At 38.2% G+C, this 25,866-nt stretch overlaps 1 protein-coding gene across 1 annotated transcript in view; it reads left to right on the forward strand.

Moving 5' to 3' along the window:
- The first annotated feature begins 17,658 nt into the window (after window positions 1-17,658).
- Window positions 17,659-25,866, forward strand: part of LOC149209652 (uncharacterized) — a 144,272-nt gene continuing 136,064 nt past the window's right edge. The window contains exon 1 of the transcript XR_016252870.1: window positions 17,659-17,712. The gene's annotated coding sequence lies outside the window, so the exon portion shown is untranslated. The remainder of the gene's footprint in view (window positions 17,713-25,866) is intronic.

Raw genomic sequence — 25,866 nt, forward strand, 5'->3', positions numbered from 1 at the left:
CGCTTGTGATTGTACCAACCCAACGAGAATATCTTGTTCGTACTATGCTCAATTTGATCATGAAATGGTAGATTGTCCTATGTTGATCGCACAGATGCGCGAGAAAGGGGTACTACAGCCTACTCCGACTTAGAATATCCAAATGATGAGGTCTAAACCGTGCGAAGAAGACCCCAATGTGAATATAGTGCTCAGAAGCGGTACGACTACAGGGGAGGATAAGGGGAAGCAGCCCGAGGAAGATACATGGGTTCGCAAGGCTCCTACGAAGGAACCTGAGTTTGACTTGGAACGCGCAAAGGAGACGTTTATGGAAGCTAAGAAGAGCTTCGCGGAGGCCTCTACTTTAGGTAGTAAGGATCAACCAGAGATAGGAATGGATCCTTCCATGCTTACTACCTTTTTAGAGACATGCATGAAGCTTCTGCACGACAATAAGGTAGTCAAAGGACTACAGGAGTTGATCACCAGGTGCGCAGGGTTAGGGGAGCCGCGCGTAGTCTGGAAATTAGGAAAGAATGCATTGTGCACCAGGAGGGAAATGAAATTGACGGCGCAGATTGGCGAATATGAAATGGATCAGGTAATCCTAGACCTAGGTTCAGACACAAATGTGTTACCAAAGCAGACATGGGAACGCATGGGCTGGCCTGCATTACAGTGGTCCCTGATTCAATTGTGAATGGCGAACCAACAAAATATTTTGCCCATGGGGAGGTTGCAAGGGGTAACAGTTGATATCGAAGGCGCGAGCACGCAGATAGACTTTGAAGTAATAGAGATTGTTGATGATAACAATCCTTATCCCGCGTTGCTAGGAATAGACTGGGCCATTGATATGAATGGAGTCATCAACCTGAAGAAGTGGAAGATGATATTCGAGAAAAAGTCCCTACGCATAGTAGTTCCGCTAGATCCAGCCGAAGGAGCGCGCTACATTGAACCTGTGCGTGACGATGACAACGATGATGAGCTAGATTGCATTTACCAGATAACAGTGCAAGACCAGGATTGGGTGAACCTGACTGCAGATGGGAGAATCTTGTGGGAACACGATAGTTCTTGTACTTTGGATTCAGATGAAGAAGTAGAATGCTGGAAGAATCAGTTGCACGAAGTGACAACGTTGAATTGCAACATGATGATTAGATCACTGCGGTGTGTGACGACAAAAGCAAGGGAATTGCCAACATATGATGGGGTAACAGGGGTGGATGAATTCTTAAACAAATTTGAAAGAGCAGTACCGGAACAACAATGGTACGGTGCACTGGAATGGGCATTGCGCGCGACACCTACACGATGGTGGAGTACACATCAGAAGAATATTGGAAACTGGCGTGAACGTAGCAGATGGATGCGCTTATGGTTTGGAAGTCCCCAACATCGAATGAGAATTGGGTAGCTAGGACGACGCAGTTTGCGCGCCCACCTGTGTTGATGGATGCAAACGTGTGCTGTGCAAGCACATCCCAGACTAAGGATCGAAAATCAGAACCCGACATGGTAGCAGGAAAAGCGACGCACACCATAAATATTCCACATCGGAGCATTCACAAAGCTCTGCGCAATCATGAACAAAGTTCACCAGGCGAGACGAACTGACTGGGACCTGCACGTACCAGTGGTTTGATGGGCCTATAGGGCCATGAGAAAAAACTGAAGCGCGAAAGCGATCCCAACACTGACAAGAGGAGATGAAACCATAAGAGCAGAGGAGAATCCCTATACCACAGCTCCCACCGTTAGGAAAGTACACGAAGATCCGGGTAAAGGAATTATATAGTTACAGGAAGACATTCGGTGAGGGAACTTGAAACTTCGTGAACTCGAAGAAGCTCAGGTACGACTGAAGCGAAAAAGCATGGTAATAGACGCAAAAATCAGAAAACTGAAAACCAAAATTGCGCAACCATGTCACGTTGACGGAAGGGCAGGGCAAGATACGGGCAGCCATACCACTGCATTAAAATATTTTCGCCGAGAATTTCTAGCCCTACTACCATGGCTGCAACCACACCTTATCAAACAAAGTAACCAGGGGAGCGCACCGTATAAGGAAGAATGTGAGGTGATCACTGGCATGAGGGTAACTAAGGGAGGCTCGTGGACTGGGTTGAAAGGTGACTTGATGCCTCGCACCACGGGTGCAACCACCTGACTATCTCTAGGAATCACAGTCCCAGTGCTCCCAATAGTTGAAAGAGAGTGTGAGACTATAAACAAGTTTGTAGGAGAGCTGCGCGGGAAGGAGGTTACGCGCAGGGCCAATATGTCACAGGGGTCGCGGTCACGCATAAGGAGCTACACTGCTGCGCGGACAAGCTGGAAGGTGATCGTTGATGATACTGTTCATGATAAGAGGTCCAATGTAAGGTAGAAAGCAGCAAGCGGTGGGCAATTAAGACAGGAATTAAGAGCCAGATTCAGGATGATCTGCCGTCAGGAAGGTATTAATGACTCAGAAGTGGAGGGAAGGGTTGAATTCAAATTCAAACGATACTATAAAATCCCTTGGGCTAGCCTCGAAGCAACATTTGGTTGTTTAAGATTTGAGCCAGTACAGAGCATTGAGCACCAAGCACTCTTGCCACCCTTGAGTACGCGACCAAATGGATCCAGTGTAGACACAATGATGGTTGCAAGAACCAAAGTGCGATTCGCGGAAGTTACCCCAGAGCCCCATATGATCCAAGAGGAGCCTGGAGAGGCAGCAACTACACCAGAGGTTCCAAAGTTACCACGCACACCGTGACCACAGAAAGACAAGCAGACAATGGGGCCAATCTGGGTATCACCACGGAACCCACGGTTTAGTAAACTATCAATGGCAGAGAAGGGCAAAGCCGTCACCTTTGAAACAAAGGAGGAGGAGGAAGATTTGCAAGCCCTGATCGCCCAAATTGAAGCACAGGACGATGAGGTGGTGAATGTCTCCTAAGTGCCTTTGGTGATAAAGTTACCCCCCTACATCCCCTCGTGGAAGGGGAAAGCCAAGATACCAAAGGATCTGGAGGCCACGAAGAGTGTGCTCCAGACCCCACTCCTTCCTGATGAAATAAGGTTTGAAGGTCCACCGTTGGGACGGGTACCTAATATGAAGTTCGAAGACTGGGACCTCGTGGATGGCGAGAAGTTCCCATAGTTGGCCGCGGAGAAATTACTAAAGCAGAAATGGCTACGCGGTGTAGAGAAGGCTGGGCTACTCCATCTACGATGGATACCCCACTACCACTGTGCGCCCGTCACAATTTTTGTCATCCGGCAGCTGCTGTGCCTAGTACATGATGGGTATCTATGGCTGGAGAAGTTGATTCCCATCACAGCCGATTTAATTCACCAGATTTCTCGGCTGTCCATCAAAGGAAATGACCCCGCAGCCATAGTAAGAATGAGCAGTGACTTGGCCCTCGCAAAAGCTATGAAGGCCAAATATAAGCTGGAGAAGAGGAAGCAAGGGTACGTAATCGCAAGCATCAAGGACCAAGGGGTGCACGTAGCCACCCAGCTGCTGGCCAGCAAGCTACTGAGGAAATGTCGAGCTGACGAAGTGCCAGCCTTTGTAATTGCGTTGGCAGAGCAGTGTGCAGAGGGGGTCCAGTTCAACTGGGTGCAGTTCCTCTGTGATGAGTTTTTGACAAACTATAGAGAGGCCCAGGAGAAGGGTAAGACTTTCCACTATGCGTGGTTGCTCTTATCCGTCATATTGGTTGTAGGAGAGCTGCCAGAAGACAGCCAGTTTCCCACGGTTGAGGGTGACCTACCCGATGCCATGAGGTACACCTCACTCTAGGCAACAAAAGACGAGACGAGGATTCGCGAGATAAAGGTGTTTTGGGTGTTTGAAGAGGTGAGCATGTGAACATGGATCAACTGCAGGCCACACTTGTCCCCTACAGTATATCGCAGCTTACAAAGCGTGACAAAGTTCAAGGCGGATATGCATAACCTATATATCTAGGTGCACAAGGATCCATCCTAAACGTGGGTGAAGCTTCTGTTCATTTCAATGGATGATGCAATCTTCAATGTGATGGCGTTATGGTCTAAAGAGTGGCGTGCTTCGGACTTGGCAGAACTGGAGAAGATCGCAGCGTAGCAATGAAAGAAGGACACTAAGCTGTGCCTTCCGCAGCTGGCGGAGAGAAAGCACCAGGAACAAGAAGTGGCCACACAGTGGAAGTTAGCTGAGGTAGCAGTGGCAGCGCAGATGGCAGAGACCACAACCGCGCCCACCAAAGAGAACAAGGAAGGGTAGGAAATGTCCACGGAGTAGGACATACAAGGGGAGGCTGAGACAGAGGAATGCATGGACCCAGCACCAAAATTGACCCAACTCAAGAGGTCGCACGTCCATATGAAGCCAACCTCGCGGAAAAAGACAAAGGCATCAAAGACCTCCGCCGACCCAATCTAGCTCACTGAGGGAGACCTTCTTGACACTGGCGAAATAGTTCACGATGTCACTAAGGATGCTCTTCAAGAATTAATGACAGAGCAGACAACTGTGTTGGGGGCGCTCAGAGCGTAATTGCTGGCATTATAGGTGTGATCCCCTGGAATGATGGCACCACACGTTGTGGTAGGTACATCCGAAGCCGAGCCGATGCTGCGCGCCCGCACCACGAACACTTTGGTGTTACTAGAAGGTGCAGTCTTAGCTGCAGTTGAGGGCGACAGGGCCACGGAAAGTCAAATGAAGGGCTGGGGATTGAATTTGGCCGCCCTTCCTAGAGAAATCCTATACCAACTATAGGATGGGGTAATTGCTGAACTTCACGCTAGGGAGGGCTGCGCCCTCCAAGTCTTGAGTGAGCAGAAGTTAAATTTAGAACAACTCAGCCTACAGCGCGACAACCTAGTCGCATAAACCTAGGGATTGGAACAGGCTGTGGAGGAGGCCTGTAGCAGCATACTGGAGTTGGCCATGTCGGCAGTACTCCCAATAGTAGAAAAGATTCACCAGCTAGCGGCTGGAGTCCGCAAGGCCCAGGAGGAGGCCGCGAAGGTTCAGTTGGAGCTAAACCTACAAATCGCTGAGTTGCGACTGAAGGCGAAACCCTCTACACCCCCGGAAGTCAGAGAGCAGTGCCACTGTGCCATTCAATCGGGGTGGGAAGCGATAGAGGACGTTGTACAAGACTGCACAGGATTGTTGGATCAGTCCCTCTTCATGCTCACCTCACTGTAGGAAGATCCAACCATACAGTTCCTGGAGACAGAAGCATGGCAGTTATAGCAGGCATATGAAAATATCAGGGGGACCGCACTGACAGTCGCCCTTACTCAGTGACTGGCCAAGATGAAGGAGGCTCAGGCTCTAAAGGAACAGGTGGACGCCGCGTGCCAGAAAGAAGCAATGCTTAAAGCGCGCATCCAGCCTTGGTTCGAGGAAGCATTCATGGTCACCGCCATGATCGAGGGAAAGCTAGCCCAGATGCAGGGTGCATATGTGCTAAGGCAAGAAGGTGCCCCTGACAACGATGCATCGGAGATTCGTGCACAACTGATACAATGGACAGTGGAAAAATGTGCTGCGGATGTAAACGAACTGCAAAGGTTGCTGGATGAACTCCGCGCAAAGATCAATGCACCAGCCGAGTGACTCGGGATGAGTCACGATGATTGTGTTGGGGGCCTGTTGGGCAGCGGATCCCCCCCATAGCAGGTTTTGGGGCTTAAAGCCCGAGTTTTGGTCAATGTAATGTAAACACCCCACAAAATGCGGGCGCGGAGCGCGAGAGTCTAGGGTTGTCCTCCCTAAAATAATGTAATTTAATATAGAATGTGTCGGCTTACCCATGGTCCACGGACCATGGGATTGTATAAATAGAGCGAGGCTCTAAGTGTAAAGAAAATCTTAGTCTTAGCTTGGAGAAGTAATATGGGTTTTGGATGCTAAATTAGCTCTGAGTCTATAAGTCCAAGTCTTGGGTTGTAGTAGTAGGAAGAGGCTCTACAGTTGAGTGCACAGAGGCTTGATAGAGTCCGCAACTGTGTGCACAGACCCCTATAGCTGAATGCGCAGGGCGGAGTTGGGATTGTATCAGAACAGAGGATTAATAAAAGATAAGTTGATTCTCAAATACTATGTGTTTATTGCTTCTGTGATATTTATGCATCTCTTTACAATTTATGATTGCGCGCACTGGTTATAAATGTTGAATGATTAATGAGAATATTGGGCCCACATAATTAAGTTAAGATCTATAATAAATGCACAATCAGGAATAAGGATCTAGACATCTCCTCTTCGCGCTCGTTACAGAGCTACGCGGAAGCAGTTGCACGAGTTGCGAAGGATAGACGACTGCGCGGAGCAGCACAAGTGCGCAGGATCAGTTCGTGAACTTCCTAGACTTCATCAAGACATCCCTAGGGTGCAGAAACCTGGTTCCAGCACCCTCCCATACTACCTCGGGTGAGACCTCATTCCGCGCACCGCGGACTGTTACCGAAAGGGCTGGTAGTTTCAGGATTTGTTTGGCTAAATCACTTTTGAACCTGGGTCAGGCCCCAATAAGCCAACATAAAGTGTTTGAAAGAATGTTAGTCTTGGTTAGGGATGGTCAAGCTTAGTCATAAGGTTTATTTTTGGTTTATTAATATTGTCATCATGTCTTTGATGGATTCTGAAAGTTATAACAAGTTCTAGGTAGTGGCCGAAATTCTGGGCTAGAAAAGTTCCTTCAATTCCGCAGATGTTGGCACAGGTCTGCTGGGAAAAGTCCCTAGACATTGGCTTGTAGGCCTATGAGAGCATTGAGAGGTCCCTAGACATTGGCATGCCCATAGCATGAGAGTGTCCAGAGGTCAAGAGGTCTAAAATATTAGTGGGACCTAGGGGCAAGATGTCTGAGTGGTTGAGATGTCTCTTGGGGGTCTTGTTAATGATGTGGAAGGTATGGTTGATGTGTTTCTCTGATTCAATTTCCTTAATATCACCAAGGAGGTTGAATCATATCATAGTGGCCTATCTCGTCGCATGTTTAACCCGGTTGGTTACATATTATTCCTCCATAATTCCTCCTTTTTAATTAGGAGACTGATTATTGTAGTCATTGCTACTCCTTTGATTATAAGAGGATCTTCATTTTGGACAATATCAAGCATAGTTCCCATGCTTATGACAGTTAAAGCATTCAACATTCCTCACGCTCTTCTTGAAAGACTTGGGTTTGGACTTTGGCTTAGAATATTTTCCCTTTCCTTTCTTCTTCTTTGCTCGTGTAGCAAAAAAGCAGATGGTTCTCCTTCTTCATGTCTCTGAATTCTGCCCCCTAAAATCATCCTTGATTCTTCTTGTTTGCATCTTCCAATCAATTCATCAAAAGTTGGTAGAACATTATTATCGTTGATAGTAGTAATGAATACTTCCCAAGTGGTAGGAAGTACATTAAGGGTTGTTTGTACCAATTCCCTATCAGACAGGGGCTCACCAACAAACAAAATTTGGCCCTTGATTTTAGTAATCCTTATAAAATACTACTAAATATATTCTCCCTTATTTGATTTGATATCTTTAAGTTGTTTCTTCATGCCAAGGACGTGATATAGCTTTTGGACTTAAAACATGCCAACAATCTTGTCATACATTTCCTTAGATGTCTTCAGTTTGGAGATATAGGTAAGAATATGATCTTTCAAAGAATCAATAATAATTTTGCGGGCTTTGATCTCACCTTTCTTGTATCTTGCTTTAGCAATAGTAGGGGCATTTTCAGGAGGATGGGGTACACCTCCTTGCACATACTCTGGAACATCTTCTCCATCCAAGTTGGTGTCCAACCTGAGTTTTCAAGCAACATAATTTGAAACCCCTATCAATTTCTCATTGTCCTTGAAGAAGGATGTAGCCATATGAACTGATCTATTGTTGTATTTTGAGCAACAAATAAGGTCTTTCAACAAATAATTGCCTTCAACTTACTTTTCTTGAGCTTATCTTCACCACAACTCTGATACCATGTTAAATTTTACAATTTTTAAATTAATTATCTTAGATATTCAACCTTTAAGTGCAAACAGTAACCAATAGCCATATAGAAGACATTCAATGAATAGTAAGACAACATATTTGTTCCAAGACCAGGGAAAAACCCCACTGTGGGGGAAAACCCTTTAAGAATATTCTTCTATTAGATCTTCATAAAATGTTCAATAGAGATACATAAGCAGAGTACAAAACCCTTTTCTTAATGATAGCAACATTATCCCTTTTCAAAATAGGAAATATCTTCTAAAGTGTGAGATTTGATCACAAATGTAGAATAACATATCCTTCAATCCTTCAACAAAGTTTACAAGTGCGAATAGGAGATCTACAATAGGTCTGCCAGCAGATGACAAATAAGCCTCAATGCAAGCTAAAAAAAAATAAGCCTTTAGTGTGAAGTGATCTAGCCACAGATATGAGAAAAATATCTTCCAAAGATCGTGCTTCAAGATGAGTGTTAATGAATTGAAAATCAACTTCAAAATTGCAAGTGTAAGAAGAAGATTAGCTTTCACAAATGAGATAGACAAGTCTCCAGATGCGTGCTAGAAATCCAAGACAATACACCTTCACAATAAGATGATCTGGCCACAAATAATAAGTAAATATCCTCCAGGTGCGAGAGGATGAGACTTGTAATACGAGATCTGCAAACACTGATACAACGGATATATGCCACCAATGATAATACAAGATAGAGATCTTGCCAATAATATGAAATATGCCAAACAATAATGCAAGAAATAAATCTCTAGAAATATGAGAGATAAATATCCACTAGATCTTTCAATGATGAAATGAAATAATAGGCTTCCAATAAATCTGTTAATAGTAAGAGAGATAAAATACTGATGCAAGGGATTTATCACCAATGTGAAAGAGATCACTAGTGATGAAAAGAGATATGCCATTGATAATAAGAGATCTTTCAATGATGATAAGAGATCTGCCACTATTAATAAGAGATTTTCCAATGATGATAAGAGATTTGCCACTGATAATCATAGATCTTCCACTAATAATCAGAGATCTACAAATCTATAATAGATTTGCTAACAATAAGAGAGATAAATCACTGATGTGAGGGCTTGATCAATAACGCGAGAGCTAGATCACCAAATCAAGAGAGAGAACTCGATGTGTTGCAAATGAAGGCTTCTCTTCAATATATAGGAATCTTTGAGACAAAATCCCTAACTCGAATTAGGTTTTTGGAAGCTCCTAGAGTCATCCATTTTTGCACATGTCAAAATAACTTTATAAAACAATCTTGAAATAACTTTTGCACTTATAAAGTTAATTTGCACTTGAGAAATATTTCGCTTCAAGGGTGAAAGGGGTTAACTCATATAATGTTTTTATAGGGAAATTTCTCCCTTAGTTGCAGAAAATTCAACAATAATCCTTTGAGTTGTGTTGGGAAGAGCATTCCCTGTTTTGATTTTTTTTAATAACACTATGTTCAATTTCAGGTAGTAGGAATATGACTCGGAAAATGATTTGTTGAATGAAATTTCTGCTAGCCTTATCACTTATGTGAATATTGAATTAGGAATGTGGATGGAAAAATGGAAAAGTGGATAAATTATCAACTATGCCTTCTACATCTACAAATTTATGCAATTGAAAGTTTTTTTCTGTAGTTACAATCTTTGGGATATCCCGGTCACATCACACCCTACTTGGGTTTTTATAGTAAAAATATCTCCAATTTTAGGTAGTAAGAGAAACTACAGCTTGTACAATTGTTGTGTCGAGGCATGAAAACTCAATTAGAGTTATCACATGTATGCAGACTGAATTAGGGTCAATAATAGAAAATAGAAAAGCATCACATCTATGTAGACTTGATTAGGAGTCAGTAAAAGGAAATAGCAAAATAGAGAAAAGTATCAACTATACATTACTAGTTATAAATTTTGTGCAAGAATTTTTCTGTAGTTACAATCTTTGGGCTATCTAGGAAGAGTACCATATTTCAAATGAGGTTGAGCCTGAAGCATGACTACCCTGTGTGATCGATGTAAATCCACAAAACGTAGACCAAGAAACCATCCTAATGATCTGCTCATGGTTCTAGCTCCCTGTGAATTTTATGTTAGTATGTAAAATCAATTAATAACTTCATAACATCATACATATTATGCATATTGAAAATAAATTAGTCACACATATATGCATGATTTTGTGCACTGAAATACTAAATCATCACATGAAAACACATGATACAATAAATACATATGTAGGTCAATTGTAGTGTGTGTTACGAATGCTTACAAAATTGAGTGTTGTGATCATACAGTATAGGTAAACTTTGTAGTCCATATTCATGGAAGTGTTGTATTTCAAGCCAATGCATAATGGAAGAGGCATCATGTTACAAGTTAGAATGTGATATCGCAGCGGGGTTGGGATGGATAAGCATACCCGTTTGTTTTTATTTTTTCCCGAAGTTTTGAAATATGTTTTTAAGTTGTAGTTTTAGTTTCATTCTTATTTTTTGGTTGGGAAAATATAATATGAGAAATACACATGTTTTGTTTTAATTTTAGAGAGATAATTTATTTTTAACAAGGCTAATGGTTGAAACATGTTATTTGATGGTTTTATTATTTTATAGGTGATTTTCATCTTTAATTTTTCTTAAAAGTTTCAAATTAGTAATTTGATGAAAATTGAACTCTAATAAAACCTTGTGTTACTTCATTGTGCTTTGCTTGACAGATGAAGGTGATCCCTATCTAGACTTTTAGCTTGTTTGCAAATTTTAAATAGAGAACTACAAGAACTTTACATGTACTATCACATTATATAATATATAATATGTACATGTATTGTCATATTATATAATACAGAATATGAAATGCAAAAGGGAACTGGTTTTCACTCTTGGTCTTGAGAAATGGTTTCAAGTGTGGAAATGATCATTTATGTTTTGATATTGCTTGGAAATGTTTTTCTGATGGGAAGTATGTTGGTACTCATAGCATAACATGTTTCCTACTGAAATGAATCAAATTTCATACTTTCTAGCCTTAAGTTTGTAGGGGACAGTAGCACATCTTTTCAAGTGGAAAATTAAACCAAATTAGTTACTTTCTTAATACAAGGCCATGGGTTTTTTCTCTTCTTCTAGTGCAAAGTCCATCATGTAACTGCATAATGTTGTGCCTATTTTCTAAACATTTCTTCGAGGAAGATAGATTGAACAATGTGTTGGAATTTCTTATAAACAATTTGGTAATGCATACCAGAAAAATTATAGACAAGGAAATATAATATATTCATTTAATTGAATAAAATACAATAGTTTACGCAATGTTACAGTGTCATATGATTTCTGCATAACATAAAATCAGGCATGAGAAAACATCTACACATATTTTGCATAATGCTAAACTACGCCTAGAGATTCTCATATGTTGTGCCTTAGTTGTCCTGCATACCCACTGCATTCCTTCATTACCTATAGTTTGTTGCATTATTAAATAGAGCAAAAGGAGTTTTCGAAAAATAGTTACAAAAATTCCTCTTATTTGCAACTGTGCAAAATGTTACAAGCAATTGCATGTCTGTTTGACCTAAACACAAAAGACTATACAAGAGAGATAGATATTAAATATGGAAAATAGACAAAACACATATAATTAGGTTATTTACTTCGACACTCTTCCTTAGTGCAATATTTGTTATATTACTGTAGTCGCTACACTTCAAATAATGTACTGCAAAACATATTTTTATGTTTTAGCATTACTTTGCTAAGTGTATCCACTGCCATCATTGTTTTTATAGGAGTATAGTTGGACACTTTCTTGTCTTCTAACATTTTATGAAATGAAATTGTATTGAATTTTGATGTTTAGTTCTTGTATTTCTTGTATCCAATATTTTTCAGTGGCTATTGGAAGATTACTTCATTTGTAGATAATATGCTCTTAGAGAGGGAGATGTCGCTCCACTCAAACAATGATCTGTGATTAATGTCCCACGTATCTCTCCACAAACAAAATGCCCTTTTTTCTTTAGCTTCCTTGCCTGATATGCTCACAATGCCCTCAATGTTTTCTTGTGTTTCTGCAGCCTATAATACACTGACCCAATATTTTCCAAGTACAAATTAAAAAAAGAGGAAAAGGGTCAAAGGCTTTCTTCTGTTTTGGGGGGAAAGGGAGAATTGAAATATATTTGAAGTAGCTGAAGACATGAGATTTTAAAAGATGGTACTAAAAATATTTTAGATTGGTTTTCTCTAAATTTTCAAAAAGTTTTTTAATATATTCCATGAATTTGAAATAGGGCTTTGAAAAATTTTCTAAAAGTTTGTAGTTTAATATTTGCAAATCGTTTCATGCAACCCTCTACTTTACCAATTTCTTCCCATTCCCCCACTCCTCCCCTCTTGATTCCTCATGCCTTTCACATCTACATTCTTGTTTCCTGGAACACGCTAATTCTGCATCACTCTATATTTAACCACACTTTTATAAGTATGTCTTTACACCTCTGGATACCAATACTAGTAATAAATACTATCACCAAAATTATGCAAAAACTTATATAATTTCCCGCAATGCCTTCAATCTCTCTCCATAATTTTCATTGGTTTTTTTATCGCACTTTGCGTGATTGTCGCCTCTCCATAATTTTCAACGGGTTCTTTCACGCACTTTACGTTGATGATCTTCTCTCCATCATTTTCATTGGTTTTTTTAACGCACTTCGAAGTAGTTATCAGTAGTGTATGAGTCTACTGGTGTTGCTCATTAATAAATGTTTTTGAGATGACATTTTGGTAAAACAAGTGTTAGTGGAACATTGCACCCATCTCTTCCTTTGTGCCCCCACACCCCACCACTTTGTCTACATGTAAATAGCTCTTCATTTTCTCATTCTCCTCCTTTGCTCGCCCATTTCACGATGATCGACATTCGTTGTTGCAATTCAAGAAGTTGATCACTAGTGATCCTTACTGGGTTCCAACGACCCCTTTCTGCAACTGGACTGCGGTCACTTGCAGCCGCCGACATCCGAATAGAGTGTTCAGCCTCGACCTCAGTGGCATGGATCTGCAAGGTACAACCTCTCGTTTCTTAGGAAATATCTCATTTCTCCGCTCTCTAAATCCATGGTCATATCCCACCACAATTGGGACGTCTCTCTTGTTTAGAGATGCTCTGCTTGGTGGACAATCAATTTGAGGGAAGCATCCTGAGTCATTTGGGTACTTACCGAAATTTGACATTCTAGTTGCTCGCTTGGAGGAACAATCTAGGTGGAAATATCCCTGTGGAGTTGGGTTCTCTGGTGCATCTGCAGGTTCTTTACTTACAAACCAACTGGTTCACAGGTTCAATTCCCTATTCCTCAGGAAACCTTTCAACTTTGATTGATTTACACGTTTCTACAAATAATTTGACTGGTGTCATTCCACCTCAATTGGGTTCGCTCGGTCAGATGCGACTGCTTCAACTTTCCTCAAATGAATTGATCGGAAATATTCCACATGAATTGGGCACGTTCACTGATATGATTATTGAATTTTATGCATATAAAAATGTTTTGTCAGACACTATTAATCTTTCTTTGTCAAATGTCTCTACTTTGGTTTCCTTGGATATTTCCATAAACAAATTTACGGGAAACATACCACAGAAATTGGGTCAGTTCCTTTATGTGCGATACTTTCACTGACATCAAAATGATTTTCCTGGTGTTATCCCATTTCTTTATCTAATATCTTCTGTTTTTTTTTTAATAATTTGGAAATTTCCACAAGCAACTTGACTGGTATCATTCCCTAGGAATTGGGTTTTTTCACGAATTTGGAATATCTTTACTCAAACCAAAATAATTTGTGAGGGACCATTCCCTCTTCTTTGTTAAATATTTCCACTTTGATTGAAATAAGATTTGAGTAAAATAAAGTCACGGACAACATTTTCACTTGTTTGCTAAATATTATTAATTTGAGCATTCTATTTTTATGGGTTAATCATTTTAATGGAAATATATCAAGTTCTATTGGAAATTGTTCTAAAGTCAGTTATCTCGATTTAGGTAACAACCAGCTGAGTGGGACTTTGCCAATAGAGTAAGGAAATAAATCCCTCCTTGAACAAATAGACTTGCAAGTGAATCAACTCTATAGTGGCAACACTACAACTATGCCTTTTCTTGTAACACTCACCAATTTTTCTCAGATACAAGAACTAACTTTGGAACACAATAAACTATGTGATGTTTTGCCCCTTTCAATAAGCAAACTTTCTATCGATATATCTATCTTATTGTTATCTCCAAATATTAAAAATATTAGAAAGCTAACCTTTCTAAATTTAGGGGGAAATGTTTTAAATGGTAGTATTCCATCATTAGAAAACCTTGAAAAATTAGAAAGATTGTATTTCAAAAACAACACATTAGAAGGGAATGTTCTGACTTTAAACAACTAAATTATCTTGGTATCTTGGACATTAGTAAAAATGTGTTTTATGGAAAAATTCCCAATTCTCTATGCCCCCTCAAACAACTAAGGATCCTTTCCCTTCATGACAACTACTTTTTCAGATAATATACCCACTACTTTAAGAGATTGTGAGAATTTGGAAAAACTGAACTTGTCTCATAATAGACTAAGTGTAATCATACCACAAGAAGTTTCCACTCTTCCTCACTTACTCTTCTATTTAAATTTGGCATGGAATTTGTTGGAGGGACCTTTACCTCTAAAGATTGGAAATCTTGGAAACACTCTAGCTATAGACATTTCTTCCAATCTACTAACCAGTGCCATTCCAACAACACTTGGAAAGCTTGGAAACACTCTAGCTATAGACATTTCTTCCATTCTACTAGTCGATGTCATTCCAACAACACTTGGAAGTTTCATTGCACTTGAATCATTCAATATATCTAACAATTCCTTGGAAGGTTCAATTCCAGACTCACTTGGAAATCTACAAAATCTTGTGGACTTAGATATCTCTTCCAACTCCTTACCAGGTACAATACCAATCACTCTTAACAAGTTGAAAAACATCCACTATTTGAATTTATCTTTTAATACTCTCAAAGGAGAAATATTAAGAGGATTTTTCACTTATCAATCCATCATCATTTCCTTAATTGGAAATTCTCACCTCTGTGGACCACAATTATTTTCATTACTTCAATGTTGAAGACCAAGAAGTCATGTTGATTTTGATGAAAGTTCTATTGCCAATAGTTGGTGCTATTGGTATTACATTATGTTGTCTACTTTTAAAAATCTTCTGGAGGGGCATTTTTAAAATAAAAGAACCACATTTTCTGGAAGTTATTTTGTATTAGAGCATTGAAGGATCTCATATGAAGAGCTCGTGGGAGAATCTAATGGATTAATCAAGGCCAACTTATTGGGGAAGGGTAATCTTCGATCAGTGTACAAAGGTGTTTTGGGTGATGGAAAACTTGTTGCTATAAAGGTTTTCAATTTGTAAACTGACAAAGTTGACAAGGGTTTTAAAGTGGAATGCAAAGTCTTGCAAAAATTTCGACATAGGAATCTCATGAGGGTCATATCCTCATTTCCAACTTCCATTTCAAAAGTTTAGTGTTTGAACTTATGAGTAATGGAAGCTTAGAGAATAATTTGTATCTTAATAGAGGTGACAACTATAATAAAAATGTGTGTGAATTAGGATTGATATCTTGACTAGACATTGCCATATATGTGGCCCATGCCACATAATATCTTCACCATTATTCCCCTGTACAAGTAATGTGTTGTGATACAAAACCCAGTAATGTGCTTTTGGATGAAGACATGGTAAGCCATGCAATAGATTTTTGGATTCCAATATTAGTTGGTGTTACCACTAATGATTCACTTACTTCAACACTTGCTTTGAAAGGCTCTGTTGGCTACATTGCTCCAAGTATAACCTTTTGAAATATTACTTTTATTTGTATTTTTTTCATTAACATTATAATTATTTGGTTATGGTTGCCTTGAATGCAGAGTATGCATTGGGTGAGAAGGTTTCCACTCAAGGAGATGTTTATAGTTATGGAATTCTTTTATTGGAAATTCTTACTAGAAAAAAGTCGATCACTGACATGTTTGATGGAGATTTGAACTTGAGAAAATGGGTAAACTTAACACTTCCAAATAGAATGAATGAGGTAATTGACAATTGTCTTTTGAGCACGCTGGATGAATATGAAATTGAATGAAATGATAAATACAAATACCTACATTCTTTGTTATGTGTTGGTCTACTTTGTTCAAAAGATTCACCTGAAGAATGCCCAACTATAAGGGATATGTTGATGGTGTTGGAGAGTGTTAGAGAAGATTTAGTGAAAAGCAAATTTGCTTCAAAGACATTAAGACCAAGCACATCTACTTTACTTATAAGTACAAGTGCAACAGGGGATAATTCTACTACTCCAAATGAGCAAAGTTCTACATTTTAGTCAAATGATAAGCATTTACATTACTCAACCATTAATACAATTTTATATTAAACAATGGTTTCATGCATGCAAACTAAAAATTTATTATTATATTTTAATAAGTAGAACCAGATATGTCTAAGTATATTTTCAATATTCATTCGATTAATAATCCAATGAAAATCTTATAGGAGTCATTTTATTAATTTTTCTTATTATCATTCTTAGCATATCCAAAATTGGTGATTTCTAACCATACAAAAAGCTTGAGCTGGCAATAAAAAAAATTGGTAAGAAATTGCATGTATATATACTAGTTTGTTTGGAGGATTATAATTTTAAGATCTTTTAAACCCATTATAATCATAAATTTCGTCATGTTTCGTTCATATGGTTGGAAAAAAGAGAAGCATTAAATTAGATGCAAGTCTTAAATTTTATAGAATGATGTGCACTAGCTAGCCTCCAAGACTTGACTTTACTCTTCAACTATACCATTCTGGATTCGACTAGCAGTAAAAGTTAAATGATTAATATTATAAAGTCGTGACCTTTATATACAATTTAGGATGATTTAGACCTCTCAAGATTATCAAAAATATCAATTATCAATTTGCTTATTATCAACATCCTCACTAATGCTCAATTACCAACTTCACTGGTATGCGAACCTTTTTAATTTTAGTTTATATATATATATATATATATATATATATAATCTTATGGAAAGAACTTGTACAGTTTATATATTTATGTCAGGTTTGGAATCCATGTTTTAGAGTTCTTTTCTATATTGCAAACATTAAATTTCAATATTTAATGTCACTTTAAGGTTTATATATTTTTCATCTTTATGGATGTTGCTAGCTCAGTTTTGTTGCCATATAATTTAGTTGATGAGTCAATACTATACTACTAATAGGTTCATTATCTTAGGATGATTCTGATAATTTTGTTGGTTAATAAGCTTTTTCATAGTTTCATAATTGTCTAACAATTTTAAATAAACTTAGTGTCTTCTATGGATGTAAAGTATGTGTAAGATATTTAGTTGGGTACATGATAAAGAGGACAAAATAAATAAGGATAAAAGATAATATGCTAGCAATATTTTGCACTAGTATGATATTCATTAATCCACCCAAATCTTGCATATTAATTCTAATTTAGTTAAATAAATAAACTCGTGAACTTTTGTTGTCACTGTAACTACAATTGACACCATGGGCATCAATATTCTTGTGGAAGTCAAGAAGATACTAGAAACAAGGCTACATGTAAGCATGATGATATGTTCATCAAAACATATACTTGAGGCACACGATATTCTAGATAAAGAGTATTTATGTACATGCATATAACATTGCATGAGAAACCAATGAATTGCTTCCTATATTGTATCCAAATTTATTCCTATATATTACATTGTATATAACTCAAAATTAAAGATTAAACTTATTTTCTCCAATACATGCTAGACCAATTCAGACCTTTTAAATAGAGTCCAAAATACTACAGAAATAAGTTTGTCCATAGACTTCCCAAAATTTCCAAGAAAGTCTACATAAAGTGTCCAGAACTGTCCATGGAAATATATGCGTAAAAATATCAGAAGCCAAGTCTTATAGAGATATATATCTTGTCATAAATGGCAACGTCAATGGGATTAGATCTAATATCAATCTGGAAACTGTGGGAATAGCATGTTCTCAATAAAATATAGGAAATAATTTTTTTTAAATTATATAACCATCCTTTGTTTCTTTTCAAAAGCAAGATCCAACTACCACTTGGAGCCCATGTGAGAGAGAGCCACTTGTAGAGTTAAAATATTTGTAAAAGGCACATGAAAAGTGATAATAAAGAAATCAATTTTATTTTATAGGCTAACTAATATTTCTAAGAGGATTCTATTTCAATTTTTATGTAAATTAATGTTTGAATTGTTTGCAGCTTGCATCGGTGAATTATGCAGCATGACTCAGAAGTGATGGAAGAGCTTAACACTACTTCACATGTTCATCATAGTTCATGTTGCAAGCTTAGTACTAATTCACATGTTCATCATAGTTCAAGTAGGAAGTTCCTCAAATTGGAAGCGGCAGGTGATACTACTTCACATGTTCATCATAGTTTATGTTGCAAGCTTAATACTAATTCACATGCTCATCGTAGTTCAAGTATGAAGTTCCTCAAATTGGAAGAACCAGGTGACTTGAATTTGCTTAGATTTCAAGCTGATTACACCTAATATTGTATGAGATTACACATCGTTATAAATTGTGATTTTCATCACATTTGCAGATATTTACAGTTGGTATGTTTGAGTTTTAGACATGTTGTTTACTCAGGATGAGTGACTAGATGATAGAGATAATATTATGTTTATGCATTGATAAAATTAGTTACATATTATTTTGTCTTATAATTTAATACTCATATACTTTATCGTAATATTTTGTTTCAATTATATGATTGTTATTATTTATTGTTTTGTAGATATGGACACATATGTTGGGGATCAACCTCCCCAATAGGATGAGAAAATGGAAGAGGTTGTCTAGTAGCCTCTAGCACATATACTTGCCATGCCATGCAGGCTAGATCATAAAGTCCGGATTAAGTTGATGAATTGCATATGTGATCTATTTGTTAGGGAGGTAGTGACATCTTTTCATGCTAGATATATCTTGCAAGCCCTAAAGTTAATAGAGATATGACACATAATTCCTCGTGACATGATGTTACCGATGTGTCATGATGTAGATACACTCAACCTCATTCGAAGGTTAAGGGATCATGCTTAGTCCATGCAATCTTCTAATAATGATGCTCTGAGTCCTCCACATCATGCTTCCCCAACACCTAATCCTTCAGATCATGATTCTCCGTCACATGTTTCTTCAATAGACCCAGTAACATCCCTTAATTCTCCTCCAAATGCATCACCTACAACATCCACTCCTCCTTCACCTCCTCCACATGATTCACTAGTGGCACCATCCACCGATTCACATCCTCCTCCTAGTGCTTCTCCTCCACATGCATTTCTAGTTGCACCATCCACCATTCCACTTCCTTATTTTACTTCTCTTCCACTTGTGCCATCATCTACACCATATATTGATCCATCCATTGATGCCTTTAGTTGTGATGGTGGACCTCTATAGTCAGTGGTGTAAATGTTTATAAACATTTAACATTTACATGTTGACTCAAATAATAAATGTTATAAGTAATCTAGATCCTAAAATGGAAGAGATGTTGTAGTGTTCGTAAATGAGTGTAAAAATTTAAATATTGGCTCAATTAATAATAAAAATTAAAAATAATAAAACTCAATTTTTCATATTGTAATTTTATTATTTTTGCAATTGCAATCACTTATAACCATTAATACTTTTAGATATAGGCATGATAGAATATTGTGATAAACATATTTACAAATATACATCAATTTGACTGCTAAGACTACGAAGGCATACATACTCTACCCCCCTTTGGTTTTGAACCCGTGACCTCTTAGGAGGAAACACATGCTCTTAAACATTAGGCCCACTCAAGCTGTATTAGTATAATAGTTGATTTTTTTAAACTTTGATGAGATTAAATAGTATAATAGTTGAATCTAAGGGGATTTTTTTTTTTTTTCAACTAATTTTTTTATTAATTTTGATGGCATTAAATTGTATAATAGTTGAAATTTTTATTAATTTTGATGAGATTAAATAATATGATAGTTGAATCTAAGGGAGAAAATTATTTACATTATCAATATGCATCAATGACACATTAAACATTAATTTAATTTCTTTTTGGTTTAGTATAATTAAAAATCAATCCATTGAATTATTAAAATTAAGTTTCATAAAAATAAATATATATTTATTTTCATTTTCTCAAATAATAAAAAATATAAATTAAATTGAAATAAGTATATATTTACTTTGGTAGTGAAAATGTCTCAAATTCGTCGTCCCAAATTGTTTCTTCAATTATTTGTTTATGGATGCAATATAATTTTTATTGGGATGGTCCACCAGCTTCCAAGTTGCATTCTTTATGAGAGCATCATATTCTTTATCCATTGCTTCTTTCCATTAATTATGAGAAATAACTAATTTAAAGAAAGTTTGTTGAAAATTTGTACACAAATTTAATTCACAATCATAAGGAACATCGATATCATCAACTAAATCAAAATCATCTACTTCAACTCCTTTTTTTTGGTGGAACTTCTAGTTCTTGTTTTTCCAACCTCATAAGGATGAACACTTTCAAGTGTTTTGTGAGCCATTTTGGAGGACCTTTCTAAGATGGTACGGTCTGCTTTGTTGACTAAGATGAGGTTGCATCAAGATTTAACCTTCTTATCCTCTCAATCACATCACTCAAAGGATCTTCCTGATATGAATAAGTGGCTAGAACTTCATAATGGGGAGAAAGTGCTTCAAAAGGATATTCTATTGATTGATCTAGGATAGGGACCCCTCCTTGAACATGTAGAATCTCATTATCAAATTCATGAATTTTTTTTGCATGGTTGAATTTGACCAAACTATTAAGATGTCGCTCAACAATATTGTCAGTCTTGGAAGGTTTAAGAAAAATCATATCTATATAGAATATAAAATTCTTATTTACCTCATCATATAGACCATATTTTTTTGGGGTATTTGAGTACCCCAAGAAAATACACTTTCAACTCCTTAGACCAATATTTTTTCTTTGTTCTTTAGGAACCAATGCATAGTAGGTGGAACCAAAGATCGTCAGATGCCTTACCGAAGGCATGTGGTCATACTACATTTCATAATTATTATTGTTTCTTAGAGCATGAGTTGGACATCTATTTTTAATATATATTGCACATAGAACTACATCAACCTATAAAATTAGCGCTACATTTTTTAAAAACATCATTGAATTAACCATATTTAAGATACACATGTACATTCTTTTAGCTACATCATTTTGTTGATGATTGTATGGTAGATTTTTTTGATGTTGAATCCCATGTTGGTGAAGATAGTTTTATAATTTATTTGATGTATATTATTTTCCATTATTAGTAGGAATAAGGCTAATATGAGATTTTGCATAATTTTTCAGTCCATGGATGAAATTTTTTGAAAGTTTCAAAACCTTTTGATTTACAATTCAATAAATATACCCAACACATCCTAGTGTAATCATCAATAAAATTCATCATATTTTTATTTCCATTTGTATAAGGAACATGCATAGGGCCACACAAATAAAAATGAATCAATGCAAGCTTTCTATATTCTCTGGAAACAAAATCATGAAATGGTTGTTTGCTTTTTTTCCTAGGATACAAACATCACATTACTTAAATTTCTTTGGAACTGTTCGTAAACTAGAAACACCATTTCATTTTAACAAACAAAGATTGTAATAATTCACATATCTAAATATTGCATGCATAAAAACCTGGATGGAAATGTACCTTCATTGTACTAAGAATTATATGCATAGTTTTGTGCATGAGTAGATGTTCCTTGCAACTTTAGTAGTCTTTCCTCCTCTATTCAAATCATGACAACTGTATTATTTGCTACTTTTCTCACCTCAACTTTTCCATCAAATATGTGAATCGTGTATCCTCACTGGTGAATGTGAACAAGGGATGAAAGTTCCTCCATAGTTCTAGAAGGTAGAGAGAATCATGTAGAATAAATTCACAGAGTCTAATCAATTTGAACTTGATGGTGCTAAGTCTAAATGGCTTGAGTCTTGACTTGTATGCAAAGTATACTACTCCATCTACATCGTCCCTGAATCTTCAAATAATTCTTTCCATAAGTTCATGTGGCAGATTTCACTTGCATCAAGTACCCATGCATATTTCCAAAAAGAAAATGAAGTTTGAAATAGGTCTTTAGTTACTCCAATATTGCAATGTGCAACAATATAATGAGTAGATTGTGTGCCTTACCTTTCGCTGGATTTGACATTTTACCTTTCTCAACTTTTATTTCTTTTTGGATTATGTCTCGAGAAATTTTTCATGTGGATGCATCATGTCCGTCTCCATTTCAACAAATACAATGGAGATCATATTTTCCTCCTTGATGATGTTTACCCCCTTTCCTCTATTGTTCTTCCTTTCACATTGTAACCACCCCTAGTTGATTTCCTATGTAAATAAATAAAATAATAACCAAGGTCATGGAACATGTATTCCAAGTTGAATGTTGGGCAAAACATAGTGATGGGGATCACTTGTGATTACTAAATGGCTATGGAAATTGGCAAAGGAAAAAAAGCATTAATTGAAACTTATTTATGAAAATAAAGTAAAATAAGAGAAAAGGAAGACGAAAGGTCACTAAATTGCATGTGAGGAAAATTAAAGGAAAAATAGAGGAAAAAGAAAAAAACAGAGGCCTCAATGATAAAAAGGCTTCTAAGGATCTGTTCACAACTTTTTTAAGTCTAGCTCTTGGTTGGCTAGCTTTTGTTAGTCTAACTTTTGGCTGGTTAGCTTTTGTTAGTTTACTTTTGGAGCTCTCTCTCTCTCTTCTCTCTCTCATACTCTTGCACACTTAGAGAAATCTTGGACAATTGTTGAAGCATGATTGGAGCACTATATTTTTCATTGGATTTGTAAAAGAAAGCAAAAGAAAATAAGGAAAGTCCAAGGGGACAGCGGGATCAACAACTACAACGAGATTTATTTGTAGGTATCAAGTTGCATGTATGATTTCCTTGCTAGTTTTGGCATGCATGGTATTTGCATGTGATTATTTGGTTATGATCTATCATTGGCATGGAGGATTTCCTAGAGTGACAGTGGTTTTCCTAACCTTTCCATTTCTGGAATAGACATGGTGTTGTGGGTTTCCACTTGATTATTTTATGATCGATGCTCATGTTTGTTGGGTTGTGTTATATTCTTTCCACAACTAGCCCACGTAGTTAACTGGGGGGTTAGAGGGGGGGTCACATGGGGTTTGAGGCGTATCCGTAACCCCACTTTATGGGGTATGGGGAAATGCCTCTGAAAATTTTTGTTTTGGACCCTATGTTAGGTTGGGCGGACCCACCTATGGTTTTGTGCATGATTTTTGCACATGTTTTTTGGACACGATGGCTTTCGGTCCATGGTTTTGGACGCAATGGTTTTCGGTCCATGGTATTGGATGCTTCGGCATGTATAAATATGTATTGGTAGCCCCGGTTTTGGGATCCAAGGGAAAATCTCTGTGTATATGTGTTTTATGTGTTATGCTCTCGCATTGTTTATTTTCTATGTTTTAGAATTCGTATGCAGGTAATTTTTGTATGGGGTTAAAACCTACATTTGGTATCAGAGTTATTTTGGCTTCAAGGGGATGCATTTGTTGCTGAGGGGTTTCGCTTGGGCCTGTGGTAGACACTGTTCAATGGGAGATCTGCGAGATCGATTCTGGTGGTGAAAAAAGATGGCGAGCAGTGGAAAGATAGAGATCGAAAAATTTAATGGTCAGAGTTTTGAGTTGTGGAAAGTCAAGATGGAGGATCTGTTGGTGGATAAAGATCAGTGGATCGTCGTAGATCCGGGTACTAAACCAATAGGTGATCCAGGTGGATATTGGTGGCCACCTGCCAAGTCCACCTGGACCCCCACCATTGTCTTTCTCAGCATTTTCAGTTTCCTTAATTGTAGCACAACTTACTATTTTTAGCAGTTTTTCAGGTCCTGAACTTACGGAGCCGTTTTGAGGCCCTAAACGACATTTTTTGGGGAATCCGGGGGCAACACGAGTCCATGGAATGGACTGGTGTTGCCCGTTCCAACAATGATAGTGCTCGGATAGATCTTTCTAATGAGTTATTGTACGCGTCAAACGGAGATCATATGCCAAAGTTACGACCCCGGGAAGTTGATGTACCAACTTACCCCCAAACGGGGCCCACAGTTTGGCGTTTCATCTCCTAGGGTTAGGTTTTGGAATGTTAAGGGTTTTTCCATTGTTTCTCAACAATAAATAGGCCTTCGAGCCTCATTGTAACACAGTTCAGAGGCATGTAGCCATCACATCTCTTCTCAGAGATAAGCTACCATCGCCCTAGCTAGTTTATTGCCATTTCTGTTTGTAAGCATATTTCAGTATTTTCCATTAATGAAATGAAGTATTATTTCCGCTGCATCTTTGTATATATGGTTATCTCTGTAATTTGTTGCGTTCCTGTTTAAATCCGGATCAGTGGTATCAGAGCGGTCTGCTTTTTCTCTGTTTTTCTTTGCATGTCCCCAACAAGGTCGGGATATAAGGAGTTAGGGCTTGAACTGGTTGAACCTTTGCAAGACCAGCCTCGCAAATCCCGACGGCCTCCCATGGCGGACGAGAAGAAAGACGAGGGGGCAGGAGATCCCATCAAAATCTTGCTCGAAGAAGCGCTCGAGCGACAACGGAACGCGATGATGGACAGCTTTGCGCAGATCCTTCAGCGGCTACCCAGAAGCGGCGCATCGGCTTCCAGCAGCTCCTCTGGAAACGCCACACCCTTTAAGGTACAAGTTAATTTTGAAATCCCCATATTCGAGGGTCAGATAGACGCCGATGCCGTAGATAAATGGTTAAATCTGCTAGAGGGTTATTTTTCTGTTCATGAATTTTCGAGTCGGGAAAAGATTGTTTTTGCTCTTCTCAAAGCAGCCCCCCACGTCAAGGACTGGTGGGAAACCTACTGCGAGCAGAAGGATGAAAGTACTGGCTCACTATTTTCAGCCGCACCCACCTGGGATTCGTTCCGGGATGCCATCAAGGAGCAGTACTACCCTGTCGGAAGCTATGAGGATGAATACATAAAGTGGACCACGCTGCGGCAGGGAAGGGACCAAGACGTGCCGGAGTTCACCAATCTTTTCCATACCCTTCGCACAAAGTTGGGTATCAAGGATTCGGAGCAACATTTGATACTCAAATACCGTGGCTGCCTGCACAAGTACATCCAGGAAGAAATACAGTTCCTAAACATCCCCTCGCTCGGCGCAGCATACCGGTATGCCGTCAAGGTCGAGCAGAAGTTTAAACAAAAGAAGCGAGACTTTGGATCTGCGAATCCAAAGCAGGGGAAAGGTGCCCCTAAACCACAGAACAAAGGACAAAGCCAAGGCGGGACAGCCCAAGACAACCAGCCGAAGCTGCAAGCAAAGAGCAACGCCGCGAAGCCGAGAAAGGACACTGGAAAATGGTGCGAGTTCCATAAGAGCTCCACTCACAACACAAGTGAGTGTCGGGCCAAGCAGTCACTGGTGGCTGAGCTAAAGGTTTCAGAATCAGATGCATGTTCCGACTCTGAGTCAGAACCCGATAAGGGGTATGAAAAAGGGAAGCAGATCATTGATGCGGATCCCAGCGCCACTGTTGCTACCGCAAAGATCCAGAAAAATGAACCCGAAGATCCAGAGGAGGAGGAGC

This window comes from Pinus tabuliformis, chromosome 1_2, assembly GCF_031772625.1.
Source record: "Pinus tabuliformis cultivar Carrire ecotype Pingquan chromosome 1_2, CPIR1, whole genome shotgun sequence".
Taxonomy (NCBI): Eukaryota; Viridiplantae; Streptophyta; class Pinopsida; order Pinales; family Pinaceae; genus Pinus; species Pinus tabuliformis.